Source organism: Neopelma chrysocephalum, unplaced genomic scaffold (genome assembly GCF_003984885.1).
Source record: "Neopelma chrysocephalum unplaced genomic scaffold, ASM398488v2 Primary Assembly neopelma1_72, whole genome shotgun sequence".
Lineage (NCBI taxonomy): Eukaryota > Metazoa > Chordata > Aves > Passeriformes > Pipridae > Neopelma > Neopelma chrysocephalum.
In genome coordinates this window covers 4920223-4941471 of record NW_020897732.1, presented here as the reverse complement: position 1 = coordinate 4941471, position 21249 = coordinate 4920223, and positions in this window count along the sequence as shown.

Below are 21249 nucleotides of genomic sequence, written 5' to 3'. Positions count from 1 at the left end.
ATTTTTATTGTCACCTCCTGTGAGTGAATTTTAACATGTTTAGAGGTCATACTAAAGCCATCCACGTATTTTACAGGTCTACACTTTATATGTGGTTGCCTCTGAGCTACTTGTCAAAATGGCATAACATAATATTTAAGAATTATACCATGGTATAGGAATACTATTCTATATGCCTAAACTAGCATTGTTAGAAAGTACAATTATAGTTCTGGGATAAACATTGTAAATCCTTTTTTTAGATACAGAAAATAAAAGCCATAACCACTGTGCTGGATTTTTGATAACTTGCAAAATTTCTGCCTTCTTGCATGCAGAAAGTACAGTCACAGGGCCAGATGATATCTTAGATGACAGCAATGTTCTGCATGGGCACAATGTGTGTCAACTGGTAAGCAAACTGACAGTTCTTTCTCAGCACAGGTATAATATTATTTGAAACTCAGAAAATCTATTTGTGATTCAAAGCTTTGAGGTCATCCACTACTTGTACTGCCTGAAAATTGTACTGTCTGTCTCAAATGCTGTAGTCCTTTGAAATACTGGAAGCATTAACCAAAAGTCAGTTGTTTGTTTTAATCAGTTTTCATGGGGAAAGTAGGTGTAGAGGTTGTGAATTAACTTGCAAAATGGAAATGTTAGGTGTAATTTGATCACTATAAATGAAAAAAGAGTAATTATTAAAAGTGAGTAAACCTTTATCACGGTAAATCAAGACTGAATTGAAAGATTAGTACAATGACTATTGTAACTGACCCATGTAAGTAGTGATCTAATACTACTTTAGTTTAAATTAAAAATACAGTTGATATCTGAAATATAGATGATGAAAACTGCTGTTACCCCTGAAACAAATGGAAGACCATCTACTGATTTTAATGGAAACAGAAAATTCATTTATGAATTGGGTATTTTTACAAGGCTACTTAGAAAATCACAAACTCATTCTTAAATATAAGCCATAAAGTGAAGGCTTACTTCTAAATAAAGCCTACAATAAGCTATTTCCTGTGTTGATACAAAAGATACCGAATTCTCAGTTAGTTACTAAATTATTTTTTTAGTAACAGCAGGGCAGAATCTCTTAACGAATACATAAAAATGTAGCAATACAGCTTTCAATTTAATTGGATCTCTGTCTCAATTCAGGTAAAACTTTTAAGAAGTTCTTCATATTTGAAAATTCTCACATTGGGTACTGAAGTGCTGCCATAGCTGCTGTCAGTGTCCCAGCTCCCAAGACAGTTTGCGGTTACCCTTTTTTTTTTAAAGTAAGACAACTGCTGCCTGTGGAGAAGGGGTGGGGAGATGCATTATAAGCACGACAAAATTTTGCAGCTCACATTTTAGCTGCCTGGTACCACAGCTGTGAGAAAGAGCAATAATGCCTGTAAATACAGTGAGTAGGAATCAAGTGCAGATGGGGTCCAGTTAACACAGACAGTATTGTATCACAAATCTCGCTGCAGCTACTCAGCTGGGTTGTATTTTCAGATGGAAAACCAAAGGCACTTCCCCTTTCACTCCCTCCATCACCACTTATCTCATCTGGAATGGCTACAAATTTTAGCAAACAAAAAAAAATTATTTTTATTTAATTTCATACAAAATATGAATAAGGGTTTTTTTTCTACAACTTCCAACATTAAAAAAAAATTCAATTTATTTAAGAGGACATAATAACATTAAAAATTCTTCTTTAGCTATTAAAGCTTTCTGGACTTAAAAAAAAAAAAAAGAGAGAGAGACTGATGAAAGCCCACTCTAAGAGTGACCTCTGCAGTTTTTAGTAATAATTTTCATACTTCCTCATTAACCCCAGTTACAACAGAGTTGGAGAAAGAATAACAGACCTGTTTTAAGCTTGGTTGTCTGTGGACAATGATATCAAATGTAGGTGAAAATTAAAGTCAGAATTTGACAAAGTACTTGAATTGTTATGGCCAACACTCACTGAGTTCAAAGGCCTATTTAAAATAATCGAGCCCAAATATTTTGAGAAAATGTGAAAAGATCTATCTCCAGTCTTTTTCAATACTTTGTCTCAGAGACTGCACTTATTATTTCTAATTGCTCTAATTGAATTGCAAAACTGTATCTAGTTGTGAAAATCATGGAAATGGAAATTGCTTCCCCTTCTATGTCCACTTCTAAGGAACATTCTTGCAAAATAATTATTGAAAAGTTATTGTTATTTAAATGGGTATAAAAAATTGTACTTTTAACAGTTTTGAGTTGTTCTTGAAAAACCTATTCTAAAACAAGTTTGTCAATTAAGGAAAAAAAAAATTATTTGTAATAGTGCTGAGGAGCCAAGGACATGGGGTGATAGCCCCACTCTGTAGAATTTGGTGAAAAATGTCTGTGACATCTCTGGCTAACCTATGGCACTTCAAGAATGAAATTCAATTCATTCAATACTGGTTTAATATAGATACCGATTTCCTGCTATGATTCTATTTTCTATTTATTTTTTTTTTAAAGGAACACAATAATAAATAAAGCAGACCTATCCATAGACATCATTTTTAACTTGCATCTCTGCCTTGAATGTTTTCCTCTCAAACCAGTCCACCATCGCTTTTTTTAACTCTAAGACAGTATGTTTTAAGTAGCAACATAAAAAATTCAAACCACAACACTTCTATTTCGGTAAAATACAGATTCAGCTTAACATGAAACAACTGTAGCGGTCCTGGGGTAGCATGAAAATTTTCTTCCTAAATGTATTTCTTGATTTCATTTATAACAGTTATTTCTGTTCAATTTTTCATTCACTGGCCTTTGCACAGCTCAGAAACAAACAGTTTCATTAGCACGAGTAGCTGAAAGTAAGCTTCTCTTCTCACTGTTTTCTCTAGTATCTGCATGAAATGTAGAGTGTAATGAAACGCAATTTTATATTTGTTCCGTATGTGAACTTTTAAGCAACAAAATAATCACTACTGATTGGCGATTATTTTACCTCCTTTTCTTTCCCTTCGCCAATTAGTACAATTTTCAGCCCTCCACCTAAGCTGTAAAATTCTTGTTAACAGATTCAGTTCATCCATGGATAGCAAATCTGATAAACAATTCAGAGGTGAACAAAACCAAAACGGAGTATATGAATTAATAGCACAGAACTAGCCATCCAGAAGTAAAGCAGAATGAAAAATAAATAAATAAAAAATTTTTAAAAATCAAGCCCCAACTCTACTGACAAGTAATATCTTAGGGAGTGACAAACTCCCTGCTGAACCCAAGCCCAAAAGTATCTCATAATATTTTTGAAGATTTGGGCAATTGTGATTCAAAACTCTGTTTCCTGATCTTCGGGTTAATATGAGTTAATCCTAAAATCTTCAAAAAATTTAGCATAATTGATGACTTATTTTGAAACACCTTCAGAGAGAAATGCCCTATTATGCTTTTCTTTTTCTCTGGTTAAATCCATTTCAGTCTTTCAATAGGAGACAGAAGGAAAAGCATGTCTACATTTGGCAACCAGTCACCCAATCTAAAATACATACAAGCCATCAAAATACATATGTCCTCCTGCAATCATAATATAAGCAAACATATTTCATACTTTTTATTATTTGTACAGCACTTTTTTGAAAAACATGTGTTTGTGCCCACATACGCTCCTACTGAAATAATGAGAAGGTCTATTGCCAGAATAAAGGTCAGAAGTGAATGTTTTTAAAAGTATTACACAATAGTAAACACCACTGAATTTGTCCTTATAAGAATGCAAACAAATTATGAGCATTTCAAGTTTCATATTTAAACAGACAAGGTGTGGAACTCTTACCTACTGCAACAAAAAAAGGTACAGAAAAATTATACATTCCTATTTTTCATGGGACACCAAGGCTAGAAATAGGCTAAGGCTGGATTGGTCTTCTCCATACCCACCCCACTAAAATTTGTGACCTTCCTATTAAGGATGATTCTCCTTTAAAACAAAACAATTTCTTCAGTCGACAAATGAAGTGATAATCATAAACATATTTTCCAGCCAACTTGTAGTAGATAGTCATTATTTAAGAGACAGTTTTTGCATTATTCAGGTCATGCTCTTAGTACAGGACTTCATCTAGACTGAAGAGATCAAATTTTATGTCTCAAAACAAACTTCTGCAACTTATAGTCTTTTCCTAAAACACTCTTAGACTGGAAACTTAGCGAATAAGGAAACGCAGTTTCTCAGAGTTTTATGGTTAAGAAACAATTATTTATGTGAGTAAATAAATCTATTTCTCTACTATCCTAAGCTAACAAAATGACTTTGCAGAGGAGAGACTTTACTCGAAACCAGGATTATGTTCAAAGTAGATACAACCCTATGTACTTTAATTCATTAGTTACATGCCCACAGCAGTAAATTAAACATGTAATACCTCTGTAAGTTCCTTGCTTCTTAGACACTAATCTATTATTGGAAACATTACAAGGTGGCAATACCCTTAGAGATTCTAACAGCTTACCTCTGATAATGCAGACTTGTTTTTTACTGTTATCTTAAAATATTTAAATCCTTGTAAGACCCACTGTAAACATTTCCAAAATGTCAAGTGCTACAAAACAACTTTTATTAGTATACGTGGTATATCATTGCACAATGCAGTTATTAAAGGGGAAAAAAAATGGACAGGAGGAAACGTACAGAGAAAAAAAGTACTTTCTGTGTTTAGTTTAAAATATAGATTACACCACACCTCTGCATTCTGGCAAGTTTAATATGTTGTGAAGGTCACATTGGCATTTTCTGTTGCTTTGGATTAAATGAATACTGTACTTTAAAGATGAGCTTTAAAAGTAATGGATTTACAGTAATCCTGTAAATCTGTTTTGGCACTATGAAAAAAATACTAACAGAGAATATTATATTCCTACAAACATTGTTTCTTCCATTTCAGATCTCATTTAAATTCAAGACTTTGTATGGGTACAAAAGTGATCGCTAAACCATGAAGAACCCTCCAGCTTTTCTCTTACTGGTGGTTTCTGTAGCACAATGCCTGGAGTCCAGATCACCGAAGGCAGAGCAGAGGGCTTCAAGCAGAGAAGTTTGTCAATCAGCTTCAGTGCAGAAGCTATTTAGGACAGAGCCATGTGTGAGTTTACAAAGCAGGCTGACTGGCTTGCATCTCATTAATTAAGGGATTGGGTCTCCCTGGCAGTATACCAACAAATAAATTTCACTCTTTTCAGCATTATTTTCTTCAGCTTGACATGAACCAAAGCCTGTCTATTAGAAAACACCTAATTTTGAGGAAAGAATACTGACACTCTTTTACCTCTTCTCCACTTCTACTTTCTAATTCTTGTCAATGTTCTGTTGATTTTGAGTAGAGTGCCAGAAGTATAAACACAAGAAAAAACAATGTTAAACAAAGACATAACCTGCAGCTCAGGGAATCGATTTGTTCTGATTCCATATGCGATACTCATGTGCCTCCAAGGTAACAAGCAGGAAAAATATCTGTCTCTAAGAAGACAGACCTAAGAGGTGATTAAAAAATATCGATAAAGAGTGAAGGAATTCTTCAATGTATACAGAAGTCCTTTAAAATTCTTGTCTGCAGGTTACACAACAGGAAATGCAAAATCAAGCAAATTAATAGAGACTGATAGCATTACATTGGTATTGCATCATTTCTTTCAAGTGATGCTGTGAGCCACAACACGCTGTGTGGTTTACATACAGGTTTTCTGGTTTGATGCTTGGCTTGTTCTGTTTGCTTTGTTATCGATTTTTTGGAACTCTTTTGTGATATATTACATAGATCCTGGCAAGGTCACTGTCAGAGTCCCTGGTTTCTCTAAGTGTCATCAAGCATGTGCTGAGAGACAGGTTGTCAGATGGACCTATTTTAAAGACCTTTTGAAAGCATGGGCAAATACATAGGGGCTTCTGATAAAAACATAAGGAAAAATATATATGAAAAATAGAGCTGAAAGTACAAAAAGTGCAGAAAGGTTTGGCTTCTGCTCAAGATGGAGTATCTTAGTGCTTGCAAGCTTCTTCAATTTAATGAGAATATTGTGTGATCTAAATTATAATAAATTGAAATAGAATATTGTCAAAAAATCCAAAGTGAAGAAAATATTAAAGAAGAAAAACCAAAGTGGATAGTAAGCAAGCATTTTAACTGAAAGGGTGGGAATTTGAGGGATCAAAAAGCTATGGCCTAGATAAGGTGGCTGGTAAAGTGACTTTCAACGCTAAATAGTGCACTTTTGCTTTCCCACTAATAACCTTGATTTCAGTCAATGTGTATTATACATGCACACAAACAGAATAACAGTAATGATTTGAACCAAGTTTGCTTAAAGTGTTACTATCTTTGTCATTTGTATAGGAAATCTATAGTATTGTCCTGACAATGTCAAACATTAAGGAATGATTATTGTTCTGTTTTCACACAGACCTACAACAGTTATTTTAATATCACATAAAGAGGAATGATTTTTATATGTTCTGTATTCACTTAAGATTATTATAGTTAAAATATATTAAAGGAAATGTTTTCTTCATTGTCGTCTTTGACTTCTTGCTGCTGAGAAACACCATGGGCATAATTAAATGATACTGTATTTTGCGCTCTCATAAATCCTTACGTATTCCTCAATATGACAGTGCCTCATACAGAAACTAATGTGCACTTAGAAAAGGCCATGAACCTGGACTAACCTCCTAGAAAAATAGCTGTACTGAGTAAGGTCTCTGGCTCCAAAAGGAGGTAAGTCATATGCATGAATTTGTATTGGATCTATAGATCCAATTCTATCGTCAGCTGTCCAGCTTCCTATAAAAATACTAAAAAAATATTATTAATCTAATGGGGGGTTTGCCTTTCTAGCATTTATGCAAAAGTTGATGTGAACATAGGCTAAGCAACTTCTCACACAGGTCATTTTGTGAGGAATCAATTCAGGATGTGAACATTGAACACTCAGCTTGATTTAAAGGATTAATAAAGCTCGCTGACAGAAGTTCTTGTCTTAGTGAATTACGAACAGGAGAAAGAGGGGCCTGATCACCTCTTGTAACATAGTTTACATGTACACAGATAAACCCTTATGCAATATGTCATTAGAGTGCTTCTTTTACACACAAAAAAAATCTAGGGAACTCAACTGCCAACAATATCTCCTAAGCACTGAATAGTTAAAACTGCTGAATCTTTTTAGGAACAAATACATTTCAAGGGATACAATCTGGAACATTTTTACATATGAAAGACACAAGTTGCAGTAGTTTACAGAAACGTTAAATCATGAAAATTTTATTGTCATGATAATTACTATTCCTATAAATACTTTTACTAAGTAAATGCACCTTCTGTCTCCTGCCATGACCTAGGTTGCCATTATGTTCAGATTTGTACGATGTGAGAGGCAACAAAATGAACCCTGCTTTAAAATCCTTACTGCCTTCATTCACATTATCTGAATTGACCACTCAGCTTCAGGAACTACCATGTCCTTGGTATACATTATTTTTGTTGGTATACTATTTACATGAGCAAACCAAAGTTAATAATGACTTTCCTGGAACAAGATATACCAAGGAAAGAAGTATTAGATGACATGACAGAAACTGTTGAACATCTTTAAACATAACTTAACAAAAAAATGACTTTTCTTTGGTTCTGATCTTAATCTAAGTCCCACTGTGGGACCCCTTAAATTGGGAAAGAAAGGAAGCCTAAATCACTTCAGGTAGGTATTTTTTCATGTGCTAGTAAAGTCAGTAAAGACTGACACTTTTTATTTTCTAAAGCCTAAGCAATAAAATGTCTTCACAAAAATATCCAATGGGATGTTTTTTATAAAGAATTGAGCCAAATTCCTAAAGGTTATTAAGTATTAAAAAGAGGTTCGTAGGCCCCTGATAATCTGTATTTTTACCATAGTCACACAGGCCCTACAACATTCTGGTTCTTCATACTTTTCTGGTCTTTCACTGCAAGCAAAAGAGGACATTAAATGGCAGGTTAATTATCTTTTGATGACATATTTCTCTGTGGTATATTATGTCATTGTTGCCATTGACATGATAGGAGAGGCATATGATGGCAGACACTAACTACACAGTGCTGGATTTCAAACGTGTACCTTTAAGTTCTCATTTAAAACAAAACAAGGCACAAACCTGTTTCATTTCCTCCAGTATATTCCTTTGAGACTTTGACTACTTGTTAGGAATGAAAACTTACTAAAAAAAATGAATTTGACAAAATTGTAGCATTTTCGCATTAACTAATTGAACAAAGCTTCAATAGCAGGAAAATGAAGACGTTTTAAGTAATTCTGAAGATCATTTCTCCCTGTAAACCAGACTTCAGACCTCAAAGAGATGTCTTCTCTACAGTGTCAGTTCTTCTGTCTTCTGCACTAAACATGCCAAGCCTGCAGTATAAATAGACCTTGCAATAGTGGGGAGGGGGAAAATCAGGCATGGACAAGTCGATTTCTGTGGTAAAACTTCTGAAGTCAGTTTTATTGGCTTTTTTATATAAAAATTAATATTTTTTATTATTATTATTTTAGAGAAAATCTACAATACTTCAAATGGGAAATGGTGAGGTATCTCAAGTTTTTTTTTAACTCAGCCATCTCATATCTGATCTCCTCTTTGCACTGTCGTCAACTTATAAGTCTCTTGTGCAAAATTCAATATTACACGAGTCTTAGAGTTTGTGACCATGGATTACTACGAGATATTATGAGCCAAATTTTCAGTAAACAATGGTAGTTATATTACAAGACCTCCTATTTATGGTCCATAACTAGAGAGACACTGTGCACTTGGGGCCTGGCCACAAGACGAGATGAACAAGACATTATTGATGTAAAATTCCCCTGAGGGAGGAAAGAGAAGGAAAGAGAAGAGAAAAGGAGGGGTGGGGAAGGAGAGGGGAAGGAAAGGCAAGGCAAACAAGGAAAGGCAAAGCTGTTTTATTGACAGAAAGCAGTATTGTGTGAAAAACATAACTTTACACTAGAAAAACAAACAAACAAGCAAATTCAGGTTTTCTGGAAGCCTCAAAATCCAATTCATTTGTTTTATCAGGAAGGCAGAGATTGAAACAGCATAATCAGAGTGCTGCAAGAATTAGACTTTTCCTTCAAGTATCCTCGGGAGTAGAAGGTGGCTATGGCTCCTCTGCTCATCTCTTCAAAGGCAGCTGCCTTGAATCCTTCAAGGTAGCAAAAGCTAATAAAAGGAAAGAGATTAGAAATCAGATTAGTTCATTAGAGATGTTTTCACTACATGGAAATTAAGGTGGTTCTGAGAGTCACTACATGGAAATTAAGGTGGTTCTGACAGAGGAGAGATTTCACAGGGCAAGTTAACCAATATTGTTTCATTACATGTATGTGTTTGTTTTTTCGTGTTTGTAAGATGATGCCTGAACATTTGTAACTGTGTGCTAAAAGTACCTAGACATAATTCAGTGCAGAACTTTCCTGATTATGATTCTTCTCTTTGTATGTCAATGAGAGAATTTGTAGAAGAATATTGTTGGGCAAGGTGATCATTGAAATGTAAGTTTCTTCTGTGATAATTTGAAAGCATGATATTTGTAAGCCCAGTCAGTTTATACACAGAACAACTTCTAAAAAGAATTTTAGAAAAACTGCTGTAAAGAAGTTTCTAATATATGTGTGTGAAGTACTGTTTTTGTCTGGACAAAATTTGTCCTATTCCAATGGCAGGGACCCTGTTGTCCCCTTGTGACTGCCCTCCCAGCAAACTCGTCATTAATGGTGGAAGAGGAAACTGTTTTTTTCTACTTCAGACTTTATACTTCACTGACTTTTCGCCTGCTTCTCACAAAAATTAACAAATAAATTAGTACTTCTTGGAAGCAGAGAGATTTGAAAAATAATAAGTGACAAAATAAAAACACACTGAAGTGATTTATACCTCTTTGAATTGTGTTTAATTTCACTTTATAGAATAAGGATTTAATTAAAACCAAAATTATATGGAAAATTTTATTTTGTTCTTAAATCTTTTTTTTTAAATTTGAAATTGCCTATGGAAAATTCTTCAAGAAATCCTTCCAATGGATTTTTTTAATGGAAAAAATTATTATTCTACTAAATCTAGTATTTGCTGCAAGTTACCATGGTAGCAAAACAGCAATCAGTGCTACTGAAAGACTAGACCAATGTCATTCTGTATGATTAGATCTGTTTCAAAGCAACTAGACAGTATCCTTCCTAATGCTCTTAAGTTATTAAGCATTTTACTTGCATTTAAAAATAACATACAGATTTTTAATTTCAGGAGATAATCAGAGCCTGCTGGAGAAATGACGGTGTCTTCATTTATGTTATAGAGGAGGTAAACACATGATAAAGTGAGTCAGATGAACTAAGAAGAGGAATCAAAGGCACGGTGACACAGGGAAATGTCTGCAATTTCGGCAGTGGCAGTTTGTTTAATTCATTTGAGAGAACACAGTCTGAAAACTAGGCCAAGCAGGTTTGCTCCTCAGCCAAGAGTGTTAACCACCTGAGACCCAGCTATAGACCCCAGACCATTCCCTCCTCCTTCCCACAAAGGCCTTCATAAGGAGGGAGCACCACCACTCTTGATGGGAAGAACTGTTCCTGTACCACCACTTCCTATTCAAGAGCTTTGGGCAGAAACCACAGACTTGCAGTACAGCAATGGCACTAGAAGTCATAGAATCACAGATGGTTTGGGTTGCAATGGACCTTAAAGATAGTCTAGTTCCAACTCCCCTACCATGGGCAAGGACACCTCATATTAGTTCAGATTGTTCAAAGCCCAGTACAACCTGGCCTGTAACATTTCCAGGGATGAGGCATTCACAGCTTCTTTGAGAAACTTGATTTAGTGCCTCACCACCCTCACAGTAAAGAATTTCTTCCTAAAATATCTAATCTAAACCTACTCCCTGTCAGTGTCCATGTAAAAAGTCTCTCTGTCTCTGTTTTGTAAGTCACCCCCTCTTCCTGTCACGGGATCTCTTGTAACTGGCTGATAGTACAAGCCCCCCTTCCCTTATCCTCTGCCATCCCTTTCCCCATCTCAGTCATGCAGGAAGCTCAACTTCTGCCAGGAACTGAGCCTGGGTGCCCATCACTACTGAGTGATGGTGAGGGTTGGATCTATAGAACCACAGAAAAACTGGGTTAGAAGAGACCTTGAAAGGTCATCTAGACCACTACTTGTGTGTTTAAGCCTGGATATTGTAAGAAAGTAGTTTATGAAACTCATCTACAATCTAGGCAAAAGCACACCAAAGTCAGGAAAGTTCTCCATGGTGGGAAAACTTAATGCAGCACATCAAGTTATCAATTTGTTGTTTCTGGGTGTTATTTCGAGTCAGTTGTTTATTACTGTGCCTAATACCCCCAATAGTATGATAAGCTTGAAATAGACTCTAAAAATATCCTTAGAATGACAAAAAATAAGGCATGGAGATAGAAACACACAGTTGTTTTAAGACTCCTTGTTTGATCTGCTTGAAAAGGGCAGCTTTAGTGCCACTAAGTCATCTGATGTTTTTCTCTGTTCTAAGTAACCACAACTGGGTCCTATGAAATGGTTGAGAGAATTTCTGTGTTAGCTGTACTGCAGGAACCAAGACAGTGATGTGGGACACAAGTACCCGCATGGCTTTCTGAAACTCTAGTGTTAAGCATAACAGCGACCTACAGTTAGTTAGAAATCAGTGTTCACCGACCATATGTTCATATTTACAGCAATGTTAGGAAGGAGTCAGAAGCATGGAGAGACAGAAATAGTCTAAGACCAGAGTTATCTGGCCTTACCTTGGTTTAAACTGCTGATGTTTTCATGCTTTAAAGTACTAACTTCAAGTACCGTCGTTTTCAGGTCATCACAGGTTGTTTTTGCTGTTGTTTCACTTCCTGCCTGAGTACATTCACACATCAGCATCCACTTCTAAGCCTTATCAGTACTTTATCCGCTATTGCAAACATTGCCAAAATTCCTTCTTAAGCTCTGAAAGTATTTTACTTGAAGTTTACTGCTTCTATTTCAGACTTGAAGGAGACTTGTCTGTCCAAAACGTTGTCTGTTTTCTTTCCAATTATATTACTAGAACCATAAAAGGTATCACTTACAAGCCTTGTCCTGCTGTAAAAAAATCTGTGTATTTCTCTGTAAGTTAATATTAGGAGCAATGCTGTTTCCTGACAATACACGAGATAATTGAAATTAATCGTTTACAGTCTTTGATGCTTTGCAATTAGTTAAAAATCATCAATAATCAAAAAAGCAGAGATATATGTGTATTTATAGTACTTGCAGATATTACGAAATCCTTTTGCTAACCCACCTGAATATTTTTTGTCCGAACACAGACACTCTAAGCCACAAGGGCTGTTCAGACACTAGAGGTGGGACAAGTTGCAGATTGACTGAATTCACTGCAATGTTGCAAAAAGCTGCTGCCCACTGAAAATATAGGCAAAAACATGTTTGAGCAAAGAGAGAACAATTAATTGTGGAAAGTGAATGGCATAAACAATATTTGTCTGGCCCATTCACATGTGCCTGCCTGTGCAGTTTTGGAAGAAAAGAAGAGCTTGTCAGGCACTGGCTGGGGAACATGCAAGGCCTGGTTGTGGTTTGGGCATGAGAACAGGTGGTGTTCCCTGCTTATGGGGTCCCAAAATCTCCAGTGCCTGGTGTATCAGGCTGCAAGCTGCTCTGTTTTCTTCTTTTCTAGCACTAGCAAGTACTCTCGTGAGGGAACATTTTGGATATCCTTGAATTTCCCTAGACTCTTTTCTTCGAAGCAACCTGACACTTGGGCTTATATTTCTCTACTAATAAAAAAATTACTCTACTTAAATGAAACTTCAAAATTAATATTAGTACGATGGGTATTGATGAAGCAGTAATACTCTTTCTGCTTCACAAAAAATATGCATTAATTCATCTCTGGCTCCAAGAACTGTGCTCCTAAAAAATTTAGCTGAAGTTTTATTGAGAGGTTTTTATGACTGACAAAACATGTATTTCATATAGTCAGGATGTTTCTGTCACAAATCCTGAATGTTTTACTGTCAATATTCAATCTTTCAGAAAAATTAGCTCCATAAAAGCAGTCATAAAGCAACAGTAAAAGGAATTTGTCTTTACATGAAAATATATATCTCGAAACAAATAGTTTTAAGCAAGGAAGAGGCGATTTACAAAAGCATTGGTTCACTCACCATAAAATTTCTTCTGTTTAATTATAACTGTCAAACTCAGTATAAGAACACAAGAATTCAATTTGCTTAAATATGAATTTTATAAATATGGAAAAGGATTAAGAAAAAATAAAGACATTTCATTCTGTCTAATATGAGATATTTCCTCAACTGATAATCTTGGTGATTAATGAACTGAACAGCTACATTTTGTTTCTCGGGGGTTTTTCTACACTCTAGCAACTGTTAGTTGTCACTTTGAGGCACTGTAAAATTACGTATGGCAGCTGTTCATTAAGAAGATGATTAGTACCAAAAATACTTACAGCACTTTTTTTTTTTAAATGTATCTCCATTTAAGGTAATATCTTGTGATACACTGTCAAACAGATAGCTACAGACATTGTAAACATTACAAACGACTGTGCCTCTCAGAACTGGTGGGTGAAACAATACAATGTTTGTATGCAGCAACTCCTGGGGAAATAAAACTCCAATAGTTTTTCATATAGCAATAGTCTATTACATATTAACCTTCTCTAATGTCTTATATTTCTAACAGAAGGTATATAAAATTTTAAAAATTCATTGTACTTGGCTAAGTCACAGAACCACACCACATAACAACTAAGACCCGTTGTTTTTGTCCTAAGAAATATTTCCAAACTGTTGGACCTCAATTTTTCTCTTCCAAACTTTTCAATAAATGAAATGGGAGTTGAAGAAAGTGTTTATCTAGTGAAGGTACTTTGAAGACAAATTCAGGCAAGAGAGAAATATTCATAAATTGTGACTATGAAATATCAGTGATTGGCTTAAATCTGACAGATATACTTAGATAGACTTATCAAACTTATATTTCTTTTATCTTTTTATAACTCAACAGATGACCTCTGCTGTTATCATTCTGTGTTTATAGTTCTTTATAGGATGTAATGGGTAAGTGAAATTCAGTTCAAAATCCATCATCATGAACACCTAATGAAGATTGGCATTTTACTTTTGTTGTCTTAGAGTGCTAACTTGATCCAGTTAAATATGCTGCAGTTTCTCAAGACATTCAAAATAATCTATTTTATCATTAATAACTTCACTGAAGTAAACTCTATTCTTGCAAGAACATTTGCAATCATCTAGTCTGTGTCTTTTACAGAACATACTTGTAAATAATTATTGTTGTTAATTTACTTTTTTTTTTTGTGAAATTAGTAGAAAAATTCTTCTATTCATGACATGACTTGCATGAGCAGTTCCTAACCATGTTCCCTGAAGGAATTGCACTCCATATCCCTCAACTTCCTCAGCTGTGCAGCTTGATAATGTGTGTGTGTGTGTAGAATAGTGAAGTACAGTATATTCTCAGGCAAAAATCTATAAAGTAAATAAATAATAAACCTCATTTTTCCCATCAATCCAAATCAGACAATTTTTAAAGCACCATACGAGGACCTGATTCTAAATTAGCAGTCAAATTACGACAGGTGAAATGTATGTTCATTGCTCAGTGGATAGGAACAGCTACTGGCAAATGCCAAAGTATTATAGGGACTTTTGTGTCAGTCCTAGCCAAAGATCTCCCACAGATATCTGTCAAATACAATTAAGGTCTGAAATAACACAATAAAATTCCACCTAAGAAAAGGAAAAAGGAAGGCACACTTCATTTCTTCCAAATTGATAGATTGTTTTTATTTTTCCTTCAGAAGTTAAAAAATTTCATAAAAAACTTACATCTTGTTTATGTAAGATGAATAAACACTGTCCTGTGGAAATATTTACCTTTCTGTCTTTCCTGACCCTATAACCTAGCCATCACTTCTGAACACAGATGCACATGTGCACACGCACACGCACACACACCATGAAGGTTTTCCTCAGAACACTGAGTGTGGCTCAAGAGGCCTTGAAGGACTTTGGAATTTGAACTCTCAGAAAAAGGAGGACCTAGAAAATGAGAGCTTATGTTTCTTGGATGTATGTTATCCATGCTACCAATGCTGGTTGTAGCTGATATGTGTGCAATTTTTTTATATAAATCTTTCATAAAACCCAGTACCATCAAGCTCTGCAGCAAAAGTAATGAGGTATAATTTCATTTTTTTTTAAAGGGAAAAGGCAAGCAATGAAGATACAATTGTGCTTCTTATTTCCTGCTAGGTGCATTTAGATGATTCCCCATGCAGCACCTGTGTCTGGAGCTCCTTCTACTCTCTTTTGAGGAACCTGAGGCCTAACTCTAATATACTTTGGTGATCTCAGAACTACGGCCAAGATATTGCCATCCATAGCCTAGAGCTACTTCAGAAGGAAGTAAAGACCCCTCTGAGTCTGGTGTCTAAAATGCTTAACAACTGTTAATTTTATTGGCTGTTTGGCACTTCAATGCCTTTAAAACTCTGCTTTATTTTTACTGGGTTAACAAAAAGTCTGGCTCAGTTTTGTTTTCTCTATATAACTTTTCATTATAGTATTTTAGTTTTACATCCAATGTCTATTTTATATCACTAGAGAAAGTTTTAAGACTTTCTATAGTGTCGGTTATATACCCTTAAATACAGCCACTGTCACTTTCGTAACCTCTCAGCTTACACAGACAATACTGCCTCCACTTACATGCCATGAAGTTATTTTAAGATAATGTGCATATGTTAAATTAATCACTTCCTTTGTAAACATATTTAAAATAGTTCCAAGCTTAATGTCTGCAAGAGGGAGTATTTACTTAAAGCACCAACCAAAGTTTCGCCTTTGTTTTTTAAATAGCTTCACAAATTGAAGGAAACATTACAAAAAAAAGGTGATAATGTTTCGCTATTCTTGCTTCAGGCACATAAATGTTATTTCCTCTGCAATGTCATGTATTGACCATCTGAAACTTGATAAATCAGAAGATAGATTGCAGTGGAGCTCTATGTATTTAAGTATCAAGCTGATCCATAACTTTCACAGCAACCAAAAGCCATTTCTTGTCACTGCTGTCCAGAATATATCCTGACAGTTCAGTGGGAGTTTCAGTGCCATTTATTTTCAAATCAATACTCAATTACTAAGAGGAAGATTCACTCCCTTGCCCATTTTCTAGATGAAATTATGGACTAGAGCAATAACACTTAGTCAAGGCAAGCCACTGTCCATTAACTCATGATGCTACCAAAAACCCATCCAGACACTTTATTAAAGCTCAGTCTTTTTTCAGCTTTTAATTAATCATTGTGAAAAAGGCCTTTCACATTGTGACTGATGACCAGAGAAAACAATTTTCTCCTAACTGCCTTTTAATTTCAACTCTGGGAGTGCTCATTGACTGAATCTCACAACAACCCATCAATGCTAGTTTTTAATGTGTTTTCTCCTTTGTTATTGAGAAGAATGGAGTGGCAATGAGGCTTTGTGCTCCTCTTCATAACTCAAGTAATTGATTCAGTAAATGCCTCACATTTGCTAGTGGATAAAAAGTGCTGTCAATGTAGATAGTAGGTACTATATAAATTACTCCATTAACAGGAAATAAAGCTATTTACAATTTTTAAAGTGTAAAGTGTAAGTGGTTTTAAAAAAAAGAGGAAGGAGTACTACTTCTTCCATGTCTGTACAGGCGCTTTTTTTTTTCTGTAAATGCTAGTAATAGGATACAAAGGATCAGAAAAAGATTAGCAGACTAAGGCTGCAATCCTGCAGCAGTGTGCCTCTGAGAGTAGTCTATTGCAAAGTATTCTTCTTGAAGTTCAGCACTAAAAAGTAACTCTTGCAGAAATATACACAGTACTCAACAGTGGTCATATAACATAAATCTTGCTTTATTTTTCTGTTATTTTGGACACTGAAGGATAAGAGATGAAAGAGACTTCACTGAGAAAAGAAGAAAAAATTAAATTATAAGCAAAGAGATGTGTTGTATGTGTTTGCAGAAGCAAAGCATTTATTGGAACTACTTTGTATCTTCCAGAAGTAGAATTTTCCTCTACATTTGACAGTAAAATCCAGGAAATGAGTACCTGCTAAAGCAGTGCTGTCATCAAAGAATGGTGGATAGAGTAAAATGCCCCAAGTTGATATATTGTGTATACTACTGTTGACCTAAACCAATAAAAGATATTTGAAAAGAGTTTTATCTTTACATATTTATGTAGGATTTTTTATGTAATCCTATGTATTTTTACGCATTTACAAATAAAAAAAAATTATTCAATTTTAAAAATTGATTATCTGTGGATATTTTCCAAAATATAAGGTATGTACATTTTCTGGCATTGTGAAAGTGAAAGGGAAAGTTAGCTATTTTATCAGTACACAGTAGAAAAATGACTGGAAATATAGGAAAGATTCACAGAAATTAAAATAAGGACAGCCTACTAAATCTGCCAGATTGGATTCTTTTATAACACCAGATGTTTTATTTTGCATGTTAACTCGAATCATTGAAAGTAGTAACTTCTGTTTGTTACCACCTTCCTTGCAGTTATATCAAAGGCTAATTACACTCAATGTCTTATCCTTGCTTTAATTTTTCTAAGCTGAGGTATTTGATATTTCCTTTTTTGTTGATGAGATCTTACCAACTATCACCATCACTCTTTTTGCTCACAGAGACACTGTTTCTTCACCTTAATCTTTTCATCTTCTCCTGAATTATTGTTTTGAAAACTCAGATTAACCAGGTATGGCCTGTCTATTTTTAAAAGCAGTTGAAATAGTTTTCTTGACTTTACCCTTGTATTTTTTATGGCTGTGAGAATTGATAAACATGCAGGTGCCTCAGATACCAAGCCACGGCCAAGGTACCAAAGATGTGTTTTAAAATCGAGAACACTACAATACTCAACAAAGATACTGCAGTAGGTGAAAAAGGAGGAAGCACCTTTTGGTACTTTTACAACACCACCTTTGGCATGCACATAACTTTTCCAGGCTGTGTCCTCCCCTGTGTTTTTATGGCCTGCCTGACTCCCAGCAAGGGCCCCTAGGCATGTTGGTGAGAATCTTCTGTCTGGTTGAAGCAGAGGAGTTATTTCTCTACAGACAGACAGAGAAAACATACACAGCACCACTCCTGAGAAAAAACTCTCTCCCAACTAGGTCTTCTCCAAGTGTGGAAGCTTCCCTAAATGAACACTCCTATCTTTCCCTCCTCCCCAAAATCTTCCAATTTTTATGCTACAACAACCTTGTCATCCATGGATTATCTTCTGAGTTTTTTTTCAGATTTTTAAAAATGAATTTTAATTATCTCATAACTTTTAATTCATACTGATTGTTAATGATTTTCTGCTTCTTTCTGCATCCTCTTTTACCTTGAATATAGCTCTTGATTTTACCGTTGAAACAAATACACTTTTAATCAGTTATGTTCTTTCTGGATTATGAAATCTTTTCTTGGCCATCTATAACTCTCAATTCTCACTCGTTGCTGTTGTTGTTGTTGTTAGCTAAGTCTTTCTTCCAAGGCAGTCTCCTTCATAACTCCCAATTTGCCTAGGTTTGAGAAAATTAACTCTTTTACAATGGTAATATATATTACTGTACCCATATTTTGTTTATCAGTATATTCCAGATGTAATCACTGGTTCCAGTTAATCAGATGTTCCAGTTTACTGTACCTTTTTTGTAAGGATGAATGGAATCAGCTATTAGTCATGCAGTGATTTTTTGTCTGGAAAATTATATATGTTTAGTAGAAAGTCATCATAACTTTAGAACAAGTTCACCAGGGAAGCTGTGGTTCCACATCACTGGAAGTGTTCAAGGACAGGTTGGATAGGGCTTTGAGCAACCTGATCTAGTGAAAGGTATCCCTGTCCGTAGCAGGGGGATTGGAACAAGATGATCTTCAAGGTCCCTTCCAACCCAAATCGTTCCATGATTCTGTGGTTCTACGTTTTATTACTAGAAGCCCTAAATTCCAACACTATTTCTCCCAATTCTTGTTCATTAAAATATCCTGGATTTTCTTTCAAAGTCCATTTTCTTTACAGTTTAATTTTATTGTACATAACAGACTTCATCTGAGCATTGTTTCTCAGATCCACCCGTCTGAAAGTATTAAATAATAGGATCTTTTGTCCCCCTCATGTAAGAAAATCACAGAACAGACTTGTCTGTTCGATTATCATTACAGTGCCCTTCTTTAGACCTTGAATATAATCTGACCACATAATTCTCTTATTTATCAAGGAAATTAAAACCTTCCCATGTCCTTATGTTACATGTGGAATTATTTAGTTTATTTTGTGTGGTTACATTTCATATTCATTCTCTAACATGGCATAAGACAACTGAATGAGATCTTCCCAGATATAGTTAATTCTATGAAGCCACATAATGCAGATCTAGAATGAGCCTATCAGCCAGGAAGGATCAACTTTTGTGATAGATGATAGTGGGAATCTTACACAACCCGTGTGTGCAAGCAGTGATGGATTCTGCTTTTGGTGAGATCACTAGTACCCATCATGCATTAGTGCCCTTAGAAACATCTGTGAGGAATTCATCTAGAGTTGTATTCACACAGTTATGCCTGAGTTACCATGGCAATTCTCTAGAGAATCCTGACAAGGATAATATCGCTGCTATGAACTTGGACACATCCTGAATTGTGAAGTTTATAGGTCAGAAGTTCACCACCAGGCATCCTATTTAAAAAGCTTTCTCTGAACAGGAAAATCAACACTGTGTTCAATACCAAGGAATGTTAGAGACTAAAATATTTGGTCTGCCTTTGTTAAAAAGAATCTTCACTGTTCAATCTCTACCCTGCCTTACAGCTACATACTTTAAAGTAAAAAAAGTACTCCAAAAGTGCTATTTAGAGTCAAATTCTTTGAATAATGTAGACAAAACAGAGCCCCTGCATTACATGACTGTTGGCATATCATCCAAAATTATTAGCTGTTAAAGTGATTATTACATACTCCCTTTCACTGCGTCTTACTTTACAATGCTTATTTAAGTATCACTCAAACAGTGCTTTGTACCACTTCACAGAATCACAGTATGGTTAAAGTTGGAGGTCATTCGGTCCAAAGCTCTGCTCAGAGCAGGATTGCCTAAAACAGGTTGCTTAGGGCCATATCTAATTGGGTTTTGAATGTCTCCAAGACTTGACACTCCACAACCTTTCTGGGTAACTCATTCCAAGACTTAATCACACTTACAGTAAGAAGTTTTTTCTTACATTTTTATCGTCCAACAGGAATCTCAAGTTGTTTTCCATGAAGTTGCTTTCCAAACAGTCAGCCCACAGCCTTCCCTGCTGCGTGGGGTTATTCTTCCCAAGGTGATGGAATTTTGTATTTTCCTTTGCTGAACTTAATGAGATTCCTACCAGCCCATTTCACAGTTTGTCAATGCCCCTCTGAATGGCAGCACAACCATCTGCTGTGTCAGCCGTTCCACCCACTTTGGAATAACCTGCAGCCTTGTTGAGAGTGTACTCAGTTTCATCATCCAAGTCATTGATGAAAATGTAAAATGGTGTTGGCACCGAGTACTGACCCTGGAGTATTCCCGGTGTCCAGGTGGACTTCATGGACTCATCAACCCTCTAGGCCCAGCAGTTCAGGTCATTTTCAATCCGCTGTCCACTTATCAACTCTGTACTTTGTTAGTTTGTCAATAAAGACATTACTGGAGACAGCATCTTCAAGCTAAAGTCAAGAAAACCTTGCTAAAGCCCTGCTAAAGTCGGGATAAACAACATCCAATGCTCTCTCCTGACCCATTAAGTCAGTCTTTTTATTGAAAAAGATTGTAAGTTGGTCATAGAATCATCAAATTGTTTAGGTTGGGAAAGAGCTTTAAGATCTCATCAGCTGATCATCATCACCTGATGGTCAGGTATGATTTCCCCTTTGTGAAACTATTCTGACTACTCCAAATCAGCACTTCTCCTTAATATATTTGGGAATTGTATCCGAGATTATTCACTCTACCACCTTGCCCAGTATCGTAGTAGGCTGACAAGCCCATAGTTTCCCTGATCTTCCTTCTTGTCCTTCTTGAAGGTAGATTTGTTTTCTTCCAGTCTTTGAGAACCTTCTCCTGTTGCCACGA